The sequence below is a fragment of the Mytilus californianus genome, unplaced genomic scaffold, assembly GCF_021869535.1.
Source record: "Mytilus californianus isolate M0D057914Y unplaced genomic scaffold, xbMytCali1.0.p SCAF_9, whole genome shotgun sequence".
In the NCBI taxonomy this organism is placed as follows: domain Eukaryota; kingdom Metazoa; phylum Mollusca; class Bivalvia; order Mytilida; family Mytilidae; genus Mytilus; species Mytilus californianus.
The window spans coordinates 19589448-19602189 of NW_026262745.1; the positions used below are offsets into that span (position 1 = coordinate 19589448).

A 12742-nucleotide genomic window follows, 5' to 3' on the forward strand; every position below is an offset into this window, starting at 1 on the left:
TCAAATTCTTTTTAATAAGTAAAACCCAATCTCTTTCCCTTTTATTTACACCTTTATCAATATTATTCTCCAAAACAGGTGATTTCTATGTTTTTGATGAAGGTGTTATCAGCCATGAGTCAAGTTAACTTTCCTCCTCGGAGATAACAGCAGTGATTTGGGCTCCCACACTATCTCTTCTGACAGGGTGTCCATAGGATTTCCGTAGGACATGTCAATATTTATCACAATATTCCTGTCATCTAACAAAAATGTTGTCTATTTCATATTTGTTAACAAAAGCTATCACTACGAGTGATGGTGTACTGATATGCCTGTTTACCATGTTATATTATTTCTTACACCAGTCGGTTTAGAGATATGACACAGTAGGGATACCAATCTATGTGTAAAGTCACTATCTATGGTCACAACAACGGTATTATTTCATTTTCTCTTGTCTTAAGAATGACATCAGGATATCGAAAGGACTTAGTACAACGGGATTGTTACTCTATACCATGGAATTAAATAGATCTATGACTCTAATAAAGATGATTCCTAAGTACACAAGTTTATCTCTGGATTGACAAGGAAAATAATATAAGCATGAGAAATTGTGTGAAGTGTTTCATACAGCTTAACGTTTGGCCCCCATCTGTAAAATCTGATCTGGAGATTTAAGTTGAGTTTCAATTAACTATTGTTTCAAGAATAGACAAGTCAAATTTAGAAAGTTTAATTAAAATTTGGGGATTTGTTTTTTAAAGTGAAATCCTTTACATGTAAACATCAAATACTGCCATCACATATATACAACAACAGCATTTAATTTTTCTTTCAATGCACTAAAAAAGGCATATGCAAAGTTTTTGCAATTCATCTTTTACCACTATTATTTCTGCTAAAGTTATAATTATAAATTAATTTTATGACCAATAAATAAGACTTTTTTGGATAAAATGCAAATATTTTTTAAAAATTTTAAATCTGATATATATATTGCATTTTTTTCATCAAGACATTTAGCAGATATTGATATAGTGTGGTGTTGATTTCAAAAATAAATAAAGAAAAAAGAATTTTCATATTTTATTGTGAAACATAGAAAATGAACAAGGAAGAAATTAAACCTTCTAGGGGGAGTATAGTTCTCTTATACCATAGCATTTTACTGTGGATCAAAATTTATAAAAAGTACTAAAAAGGGAGAAAAAGAAAAATAAAGTTTAAATTCATAACTGCAGATAGAAAATTGTAATTTTATAAACAGGGGAAAATCTGTTTTCTAAATTTTGTATTTTCAGGGAAAATTTCTCTTCATACTAAATTTATATTAAATAAATGGATATCTTGTCTCTTTGATCCCTCACTATCGATTAATCAAACAGATACTGTCATTCATTACATCTTTTATTTAATTTAATCATTAATTTAATCCTTAAATTATCTAAGTATTCACTTTATCTAGGGGAGATAATTCTACACAAATATGTTATTGTAGCAAGTCGTCTAAAACAAACATGTTTATCATAACTTTGAAAATTCAGTTTTTAATCAAATCAAATTGATCTGATATTAGAACATTTATGGGGTCATTTATCTTGTACTATACAGGAAATATGAAATATGTAAATACACTATTTCTGAATTATTTAAAAAAAAATCTATAAATTGACAACTTCAGAAATATTTGATCTATTTTTAAATCATGAAAACAGTTGTGCAAATGTAAAACTTTGTAGGGTTTATTAATTTTACCATTTATATCATTTCTCTTTTTTCTAAATTATTATTTTTTGTTGTTGCTGCAGTTTATGTGAATATACATGTATGCTGCTTGTTTAGTTGCAGGTGATATAATAATTACAATTGTCAATAATCCATCATTAAAAACTGCAACATATGTACTAATTAAGTATCCATTCTGGGTTGTCTAGATCTTTCCCTAGTACTAATTAAGTTATGTGCTGATCCTGGCTTATTGCAAAATATATTCAAGCAACTGTCAAAAAAAGGAGCATAAAAAAAAGCAGAATTCCTTTGTGATTTGCCTATTTCTTAGTTGTAACAACTTTGAAGTTCTTAGAAACTTTCAACTTGAAATCAAAACCATATTCTAGTACAAATTAAAAAATGAAAACAACTTGTTATAAATTTCATGCATCCAAAGCGCTTATCTGTATTTACCTTCATCAGGAATGCTCACATTTGAATATTTGAAAGCTAAGAATGTATAAGAATGGAAACAGTTGAAGAGCTACGTCATAATTATGAATAAAAAGGACCTATTAATAATAGCCAAATCCATGCAAGGTCAACTTTGCCTGAGGAAGTTGCATCCTTAATTTCTTACTGTAATAATTTATAAATTTATAAATGTACAATTTTAGGTTTGTTATAAATCATGTCAGTACTGAAATACTTTGAGTAACTTCTGTAAATAGCAGCATTTTTTTTTCAATAATTTTTTTTTATTAATTCAACAACTACTTTAATTCAAACTTATATATATATTTTTTTACTTACCAGTACTTGTACCTTTACAATCCAAACTATAGATATATCATCATCAGGCATCAATGTCTCCTCTTAATCACTGCAAAAATAAAAAGTGATAAAAAATTCAGAAGTCTATTTAGTGTAAATTATCTGGATATCGATACAGTTTCATCCCGACACTATCTTGCCACTTGAAAAGACACACTTTAAATGCCCAATGAGAAACGATCTGTCCATTTAAATCAACTTCCACACATTAGTCGAGTAAACATTTTGATAATATGATAGTACCTTCACAGATTGAGCTCAAACTGAAACCAAAAAAGGTGACATGTTGTCATACAATGTCCCTTTCATTCTACTGGTAATGTTTGTTCTCAAATATAGATATACTAGTAACTTCTATTATGTAAAGGTGAGAAAAGCTACAATGTAAATTAATTTTGGTTACCAGTCAGAGTAAATAGGATTATGAACCATTTAGAAAGGCAAACACAAGCTACTGTTCTTGTTTTTATAGAAAATGTTTGCATATATTAGAATAATATCATCTGTTGCAAATTTCTTCAAATTCAAATGATTCTTTTATAACAACAGTCAATATATCAAATGATTCTCTACATTAAAAGTCAATACCACGAACATTCCAGTTTGAACGCAGATCTTCTTATGTAATTAACATAGACACACACATTATACATAACAATATATGCTGAATTTTGCTTTACGTAACTCAGTTTTATTCAACCTACCAGAGACCTTATATATAATATTTTCAAATTTTCTAAATTAATTTAAATAATAAGACGTTACCAAATGGAGTAATAGGCATTTAAGTTTTCAATTTTTTACAGTTATAAATATTCTGAATACAAATATACAAGTCTAAGACTAAATGAATCTTAAAGCTTGCATGAACTGGTTTGCCATTCCATCTAAAGCTTCGCCCTTAGTGTAGCAATAAGTGAAGACAACAGGGGTCCAGTTTACTAAAAACTTTATACTTCTTGTAACAGACTTATCTCCATTTATTCATGATTATTACTAATCATACTGATTGTAAGATATATTTTCAAAATTTGATATCTGTATATACACGAATTTGTGTAGTTCTTTTAAAAGTAATACTTTTTAGACTGCTGTATCAATTACTGTCAAATAAAATTTAAGCAAATATAAAATTGGACATGACTTTGGTCAATGAAGATTACAAATTTTCATCTAACATATTCTTTTCATTCCTATCTAAGATGTGTAGGTCATCAACTTCTCTAAAGAAAGTAAAGCTGGTTTATACCTATATTATATAAATATGAATACAGCATTTGTAGCCTTTTTGTACCAGAACATCAAATATAGTACGCATTTCATGTTGAAAAAGAAGTGGCCATGTCCTTGTTTTAATATTATGGATTATTTACAAATTTCAATTAAAACATATTTTACAACCTACTTTAGGTGTGAAAGTAAATATATTGTTCTTTTTACTCTATTTATCAAAGACCATGTACTCACCATCGATATGTAGTTAATTCAATTAAAAATTCAAATACATTTTCAAAAGTATCGTTATGAGAAATCTCAAAAGATATTTATTCTAGCTACTTGTTTAAATATTTGAAAAGTAGATCGACCCTACTTCTTATAGAGTCAAGCGAAGGATTTATTGTACATATTGTGGGTTGCCATCTAATATTTTGTAAAAATACCTGTCTTTATTCTGTATAGATTTGTCTACTTGACATTTAATGCTTAAAATAATCATTTTCTTAAACCTTTGTTCATGGCCGTCCAGAAATTTGGACCTCCCTGTGTAATGTATACTTATGTTGAAAAACATCAGAAATACCATTAATTCCTAGGAATTCTTTTTCACTACATATAAATGGAATAACCATAGACTATCTCTGAACAATCTTATATTTTCGTCAAACAAAATTAAAACAAAATATGCAAAAAATACAAACATTACATTCAGGAACAACCATGTATCCCAATTTCTATAAAAAATCTAGCACAGTAATATCTATCCCAAATCTACACTGACCAGTACTTTACCTGGATGGTGACCACAGAATGAAATGATTTGGTCAGAACTGACCTTAACTGACACAAAGCTGTTAATTTCACAGGATACAAATAATCATCTATATTTGATATAATGTCTTTGTATTATTTAGGAAACAAAAACAAATCAATTTCTCACCTAACATGACTCCAATAAGACATTGCTGTTTTTTGTGTGTGTGTTGAACTATGAATACCTTAAACTGATTTATATATTTATTATAATTTTTCAGAAAAGAACTATTAAGATCAATAAAAAATGTCAATATAATGAATACTCAAATAATAATGAAATTTTAGGCCTATTTTATATTGGGGTATTATGAGTTCATCTGAAAGTTAATGAACAACTCGGTCAGACAATCTTATCATATTTTTTTTAATGAAGGAACCATTGGGATTTATCTAGTAAGACAACATGGAAAAAATATTACTATATAAATCCTTGTTTGAATATATTTTTAACTGATGGTGAAAAAAGAAAAAAACTTTAATGTAAATTGACATTTATATTAGTTTTGGTATTTTTTTTGTTGAAAAAAATATAAAATATGAAGAATTTCTATATCTCTTAATCTAAAATAACTTCTTTACCTTGCAGTTTAGATTTAATGTTCCATTTTTAAAGCACGATAACAACTAAGACGAGCTTCGTGCAGACCTTACTGCAAGACCTACAAAACCAATAAAGTAGTCCATAAGAAATTCACTTAAATGTTTTCCACATTAACTTCCAATTATGATAATTGCACAAAATGCGTCTCCTAATTATTATCTGCACAAATGCATTTCAAATTATTATCACTGTCGGTAAAACGGTCCACTTTAGATCTTTTGTAATTAGTTCCTTCTAATGTCTTGTAAACCTAGCGGTTCTTTGTGTAATATAATTGCAGAGGTGAATCTACAATTCTGTTAATGTTTGGTAATGTGAATTTTGACCAAATTTGACCAGTGGTCATCAATTGTCTCAATTGCAATGGTTTTGTATAAAATAAATCATACATGACTTTAATGGCCATTTATGACAAAACCAATCACCATCCCCTGTTGATCAATGACCAATTTTGATGGCTCAATATCTTGTCATATAATAGGACGCTACCTGTACAGGTATTCTACTGACCACTGGTCTTGGAGTGAGAAGAAAGTTAATCAGATTTTCCCTAATGATAACTGAGGATTTGTCTGATCAACACATATTAAAGACAGTCGGCCATATGTTGCATTTTCATGAAAAAATATTTCAGATTTAATGTATCAAGTATCAAAAATTCAGTTCACAATCAATAAACTCCAAAAATTTGATCCATGGAGTTCTGTACAATTCTATGATATGACAGACTAATGTAGGTTCATAAGTGCAATTTTCGTTAATAATAATTTAGTTCAAGTAGTTATTCAGGTTCATTCTTACTTCATGGTAGTATTATTTCTAGCACAAAATATTCAGAAATTTTTGATAATCATAAAAATTATTAAAAAAAATGAATAGTGTCCAACCTTTGAAAATCTTTGCAAAATAAAAGCCATCTAAACTTACAAAAATGAAAATTAAGTAAAGGCTGGTATAATATTTGGAATGTAATGAACCTACCCTTTTAAGGTTACAAATCACAATAATGACTATTGCTAATCGGTTATAAAACTGTCAATAAATTCCAAATATTGAGATCTTCAAAGCGTCCTTATCCTATAATTTATCCCAGACAAAGTAGCAATTTTTCGACACGGTTTTCACATTAAAGTCTCTTATTATAATAATAACAATTATCTGTGCACACTCATCAATATCGTAAACTGGACTGATATTTAAATTAATTTCTATGTCCACTTTATATCAGAATCCAGACATAATATTAACCAGACTTAATTTACACCTGAACATGAAATGAAGGCAGGATTTAATTACAGACAAATAGGTGGACAATTAAAAGGTGGCAAAGATCAATTGAAAGATGCATTGGTCAATACCTGGTCATTCTATAGGTAATTTGCTGGGAGTAGTGATCCCCCCATGTTAATTGGATTAACATGTCTGGGTGTGTTAGTCCCCTGTGGTCTGTGTAAACAAAACAATCAACAATGTTAATGTTTTTATGATCAGGTATCAAATCTCTTTGTGATAATATCAGTAGCACTATCTGAAAAGAAACTTGATAATTTGAATAACAATTTCAGAAATTAATCTTTTTATTATATTTTAGAAATAATTTTCAAAGATAAAGGTGTCCCATTATAAAATATTCTTATAACATTTTCATTAAATGGGATTAAAACAAATTGTTTAAGAATGTACTACAATTTTTTTTCCTTCATTCAATTTTCAATTCATAAAAGTTAAAACTGAACTTTTTAAAAAATCAACATAATTGCCCTATCAAGGATTTTGCGTTAATTTAGCTAAATATTTGTGATAGAAGAGTTCTTGTTCAGGTACCTGAGACTACTATAACATGGTGTTAGAGTAATCTCAGCTGGTACAAAACAGTACCATAATAGGTAAATTTGATATTGCTTACCGGTAATATTTGCAAAATATCAAGACATCCTTACTTACATGGAAAAGAGGTATTCCTCATGCAGTTATGACAAGAGTTAATTTCAAGCTGTATTGAATGAAAAGCTGTAAATTTCAATTATGTTTGAAAAATTTAAAATATTGGAACTTGGACCAGATACACCCAGCAGCCAAACATGACATTGGACAAGGAAAATACCAATATATCAACATGTTAAATAATTTTTTGGCTTTAATAGGTGATAAAAATATGTTTTTATTACTAACTGGACATACTTATTTCCTATTTGTCTTTATTGACAAATTTATGAAGAATGTCACAAGATATTTGTTGTAACATTATATACAATTTAATAAAACATGACAAATTAGTAAGTAAAAACTCTTTTATAACTTGAGGCCCAAACATCTGTGTAAAATCAAATTAACATGTTTTCATGCCCAGAAAATGTTCTAATGGCTATGAAACGATTAAGTTATTGTAAATGTAAAATTTATGTACAAGATTTAATTCAAGTTTGAAATTTAGGTTGTGATAATAAAAATTTTAATTGCTGAAGACAATATTTTATTTCAACATACATGTCTGAGGCCCATAAAACAGTCTTAGATTTTTTTTTAAAATCAAGTATTATTACTCACAGACTTATCAGTTCTTAGCTTTGGCTCAAATGTTAAAAAACTCTGACTTTTATTATTTGTGAATGATTTAAGCCACTGATGCCAAATTATAAGATCAAAATGACATTTTTCATAAAATTGAAAAAAACGAGATTATTTTTCAAGTTGTACAAGCCATGAATTGAACTTAAAGTCACAGTAGATGCAAATAAAAAGTCCCCCCACCCCCTGAAACATTTTGTCACTTCACATAATAGCAATTTGAATGTTAAGATTTTTGCCGTAATTTAAAAACTTTTTTCCTTAATCCATCAAACATGAGAGGTCTTACATTATACAAAGTGAAATGTAGACAATGTCTGTACAAACATCCACATTTTGGCACTTTCAAAGGCCCTCTTTATATGATTAATCAGTCTATTTATCAAAATAAAGATCCTCATGAATAAATGTATTATTTTGTCATTTTCCCAATTATATTCCTTTATTTCATCGACTTACTGTTCAGTAACTAAAAATGAGAATTTTTCCTATTTTTGTGAAATTGGAACTGATTTAAATAAAAATATATCATTATTTTCTAACAACCAGCAAAGGAGTAGGTCCAGTAAGACCCCTTTTTGGCCCCAAAATATAGCAGTTTTACAAAGTTGTTAAAATGTAAACTTTTAGCTATTTATTGGAAAGAAGAATACTTCTGTTACATAAATATGGGCTGTTTTTGACAATACAATGCACATGTATCGGGTACTAACATCATTAAGTCATGCTAAATTACTGAAATCTTCACAATTTTTGTTTGAGTTAATTTTTAGACGGTTTTCGTCTTAAATGGAAGTGGCCGCATTCGTGTTCATTCTTAATATTTAAATGTAAGTTGTATTTGATGATAATACATATCATATATAAAGGTCGAGGATGAACACGAATGCGGCCACTTTCATTTGTGACAAAAACTATCTGAAAAGTGACATATTATGGCATAATTGAGAGATTTTTAATATTAAAGTCTTCATTTGAGCGTCTTTGGTGACTAAATCGGCCCAAATCTTTCAGATAAACTAATTGAATCTACTAAAGTAGACACTTGAGTGTTTAAGGATGTTCGCTTGTCATGTTTAGGATTTTTTGTCAGATTTTCGGAATCCTCTGGTTTCATCCATTTGAATGCCTTAAAAAATTTTGCCCACTCACCCCCATTTTTCTTTTTATAAATCTTTTACATGTATAATTATAAGCCATTTGTAAAAATCTTATAAAATCGTTGTTATTTTTTGATAGTTTTTGAGAGCTTTATCTTGTCAATGATAAAGCTATGATAAATCAAGAGAGAACATTTTCCCGCAAAAATTTCAATGGCTAATATCTCGAAAACAAGCACAAGGACCTATATTTTATTTTGCTCTTTTGGTTCCTTTATTAATTCCCTATCAATATATACTAGTGTTATGAAAAGCTTGTTATTTTGAAACTGAGTAGCGAACTTCCTTAAAAAGTGTCCAAAATATTTCATCAGATGAACCTGAAATTTGAGGCCAAAATCGGCCCTTACCGGACCTACTCCTTTAAAAGTGATCTATAAAGAAAAATGCAAGCAAGTAAAAAATTAAGTACTTAAAATATTTAAAAATGATGTATCATTGCTTAAATTTCAAAAAATGTATTTACTTTCATCATTAAAAAGAATGAAATATTATACTGCTTATGTACTACATAATATCAAATGTTTAACTTAAAGAGGCAGATTTCATGATTACTAGTAATAATACTATATTTTGCCAGATAAATATATTATAGGCAAAAGGATACCACATTTTAAACTGATACTGTCACATCTGATAAACAGAGTAATATGGACCTATTTCATTTTTTTCTTCAAATTATTAACACTGCCCTTTTGAAATTTAAACATAATATAAAGAAGTTGTATTACTGGTACAAAACTAAGTAGAAAAGTAGTTTTTCATGACTCTGAGGTCAAAGTTTTATCATTTTTACATAGTTTTTTTTAACTACATGCACAATTTTATGATATTTTAGAAAAAGTAAAAAAACATATTGTCATCAAACATTTTTTAACAACATGCCTAAGGGTTTGAAGTACAAATTATGATTCAGTCTATTTTTTATAGACCTCCAATATTGAACAGGAACGAATAAAGCATTTGATTCTAATAAAAAATAAAATGAAAAAAAATATAGAAAATTATAAAAAAAATATCATAAAAGTAATAATGATCTGTGAAAATATTTTATATGAAACTAAATGAATGGACTCAAATTATACTTGAGAACTTTAAAAAATTGTCTCGTATATCATTGCTAATGTATGTTAAATTTGCCACATCCATCCATTTTTCATCCTGTCCTTTCTAAGGGAGGTCCAATACCTGCTTGAAAGTGAGGTAAGGTTGAACAAGAATGATTGTATGATAAATGTCCACAATTGACCAAGTTACATGAAGTGTGACTTTATGTCCGAGATGACCATAAAATACACACAATATTGCTATATTCATGTTGTACACTGATATATAGCCATATAAAGGGGTCATTATTTCAACAGCTTCGTATTTAACAAGATATTATAATTACCAATATCTTTTGATGCGGAAATGGCAAAATTGCATTCAGAAAAGAGGTTTTCAAGGGGGAAAAGAAATTCAGATTGGAAATATATCACCACATTAATTCCAGAAGAATGAACAAGGTATTAAAAGTACAGGTGCACTGGGGTAAATGTTTTTTTTTTTTACTATTTTCCAAAAATCTGAACAATTTCAATTGACAGGAACACTAAAAAATACCATCCTAAGATATAAAATTATCCTTACCATGTTCATAAATTTTAAGACTTTCTATATTCAGTGAAGTATTTTGAACTGTTTTTATACTTTATAAGTTATATTTTCATTAAATTTTGAGTTTTGCAGGGTCTTTTGATAAGTATTTTATTTTTATTGTCAAATATGCCAAGCACCTGAAATTCAATATCTTATTTGAAATTTAAAGTCAAAATTTTACAATCAGAAAACCCAAGTTCATCATTTTTGTTAATATTAAAAATGCAATAGTCTTTGTATAAATAAGATAGAAAGATTAGATAAGAAGTTGGGGTTTCATAAATATATTAAAATCACTAATAATTCTTTCACCTATGTCAATATATTAACTTTTAGTCAACCATAAAAGTTTGTTATGGGTGACTTTTCAGTTCATTGTAGATGAATTATAATAGATGCCCCCTATAAAATTTTACAACAAAATTACATTTCTTTTTTATTATTACCTTAAGGTGGTGTGACAATTTTGATTTATTACTTGAAATGTGATGAATGTATAGAAACTAAGCTTTATATCATAATGTAATTACCACAAGTTTGCATAATTAACTTGTACATTCATTTTGAGAATATAAAATTATGATAAAATACAATATGGTACCCTATGTGTCATATTTGCCTCTCGAGATTTGCATTTTGGATTTTAAAATCTTACAACATTTTCCATGAAAGTGTATTTAGGTGTTTCTGAAACTTACCAGATATTTTGTAAAACAAATTGTCATAAAAAATTCACTTATTGTTAAAATGTATTCCTGTTTTCTTTTCATCTATTCAACTATTACAATGTGAACAATATAAGCAATTTCAATGTTTCAATAGACATTACAATTTCTCATGTTTTGCAATTGAAATTATGGTAATGCTTTAAGGCTCTCCTGAAGAAGAAGGCAACTGCCAAAAAAAAAATATGCACATTTAAAACATTTCCCTTTTTGTTCAAATACTTATACTTGTAGTAATTCAATTTTTAACAACTATTTTACTAATGGATAAAAAAATCTCTTCAACAAGTATATAAATATATGACAGAAAATTGCAGAACAATACATGTATTTGGCACAGTACTACATGTATCATTGGCCGATGACATATTACAGTATAGGTTCAAATAATTTAAATTTCAGATATCATCAATTAGCGATGTTATCAAGTATTTGTCATTTTCAACCTATCAATCACAATAAAGAAAAGGACGTCCCATCTTAATTCAAATCTTTATACTTCCATGATTATTTTTGTTAAACTTTTCATTCTGTTGATCAAGTGTAGCAAAAACTTTAAGGAAAGATTTAATTTAATAAACTTTGTTCATTTTACTCAATAACGTTAGATCTAACCTATATGTGATATCAATGGAAACCACTTGTCTGTCAATTTCATTGAGGAGTAATTAAAATAATTTTTCTTTTAGTTGTCAACAATATTTTAATGAAAAGAATCAGCCGATTTTGAAGGAGTTTGAACTATATATTTTTCCTCAAGCGACCTCCAATTATGGAAATCTTTATTCAAATGGTACCCTTCCGTAATTAATGTTGTTTGATAAAATACAAAGTAAATTGTCATCACAAGAGGCAGCACATATGAAGAGCTTTCCAATCCAATCATGGTCATAATTTTAATTACTAGTCTGGGAAATATATTCTTCTTTTTTTTTACCATAAAAAGAGATATTGATTAAAAAGATAAAATTTTAATTATAAAATCCCAGTCCATTTCAATTTCAACAATTCAGAAGATCAAAATTTTGTATAGTATTGTTAAAAGGTAGGTTCATGTCACACTTACTGGATCCCAATTTGTTCTGGAAATTAAAGTCCTTTGTGAAAATAAATCAGATGTAAATCTCAAATTGAAATCAAAATGAAGATTTGTGGCCACCCATATGATTGATGGAACAATATTGCTGGGTGTATGTAACATGAGGATTCAAATGGAATTACTAATAGAACCATGCTTTTTACACCCTACACCTGTGATATTGATGTGTTATTGACAGGCTGCAATTTTATATAATCAAATATTTGCTCACAAGCTGGTGTCCTTAAATTTGAAAAAAAATATATTCTTATTTTTTTTATCTCCCATAGAATCAAAGTAACAGTTGCACTTTGAACTTATTAAAGGACAGGAAACAATAGGGTACATGTTAATTAAATACTATACAGGGAAATCAATTATCTAAGTTAAATGAAAATACTCCTAG

At 28.1% G+C, this 12742-nt stretch overlaps 1 protein-coding gene across 3 annotated transcripts in view; it reads right to left on the reverse strand.

Moving 5' to 3' along the window:
- Positions 1-12742, reverse strand: part of LOC127714229 (protocadherin-9-like) — a 38719-nt gene that overhangs the window by 8260 nt on the left and 17717 nt on the right. For 2 of the 3 annotated variants that reach the window (XM_052220266.1, XM_052220267.1), the window contains one exon: positions 2509-2578. The gene's annotated coding sequence lies outside the window, so the exon portion shown is untranslated. Of the gene's footprint in view, positions 1-2508; positions 2579-5142; positions 5223-12742 lie in introns of all 3 variants that reach the window. The other variant, XM_052220268.1, reaches the window with a different exon arrangement.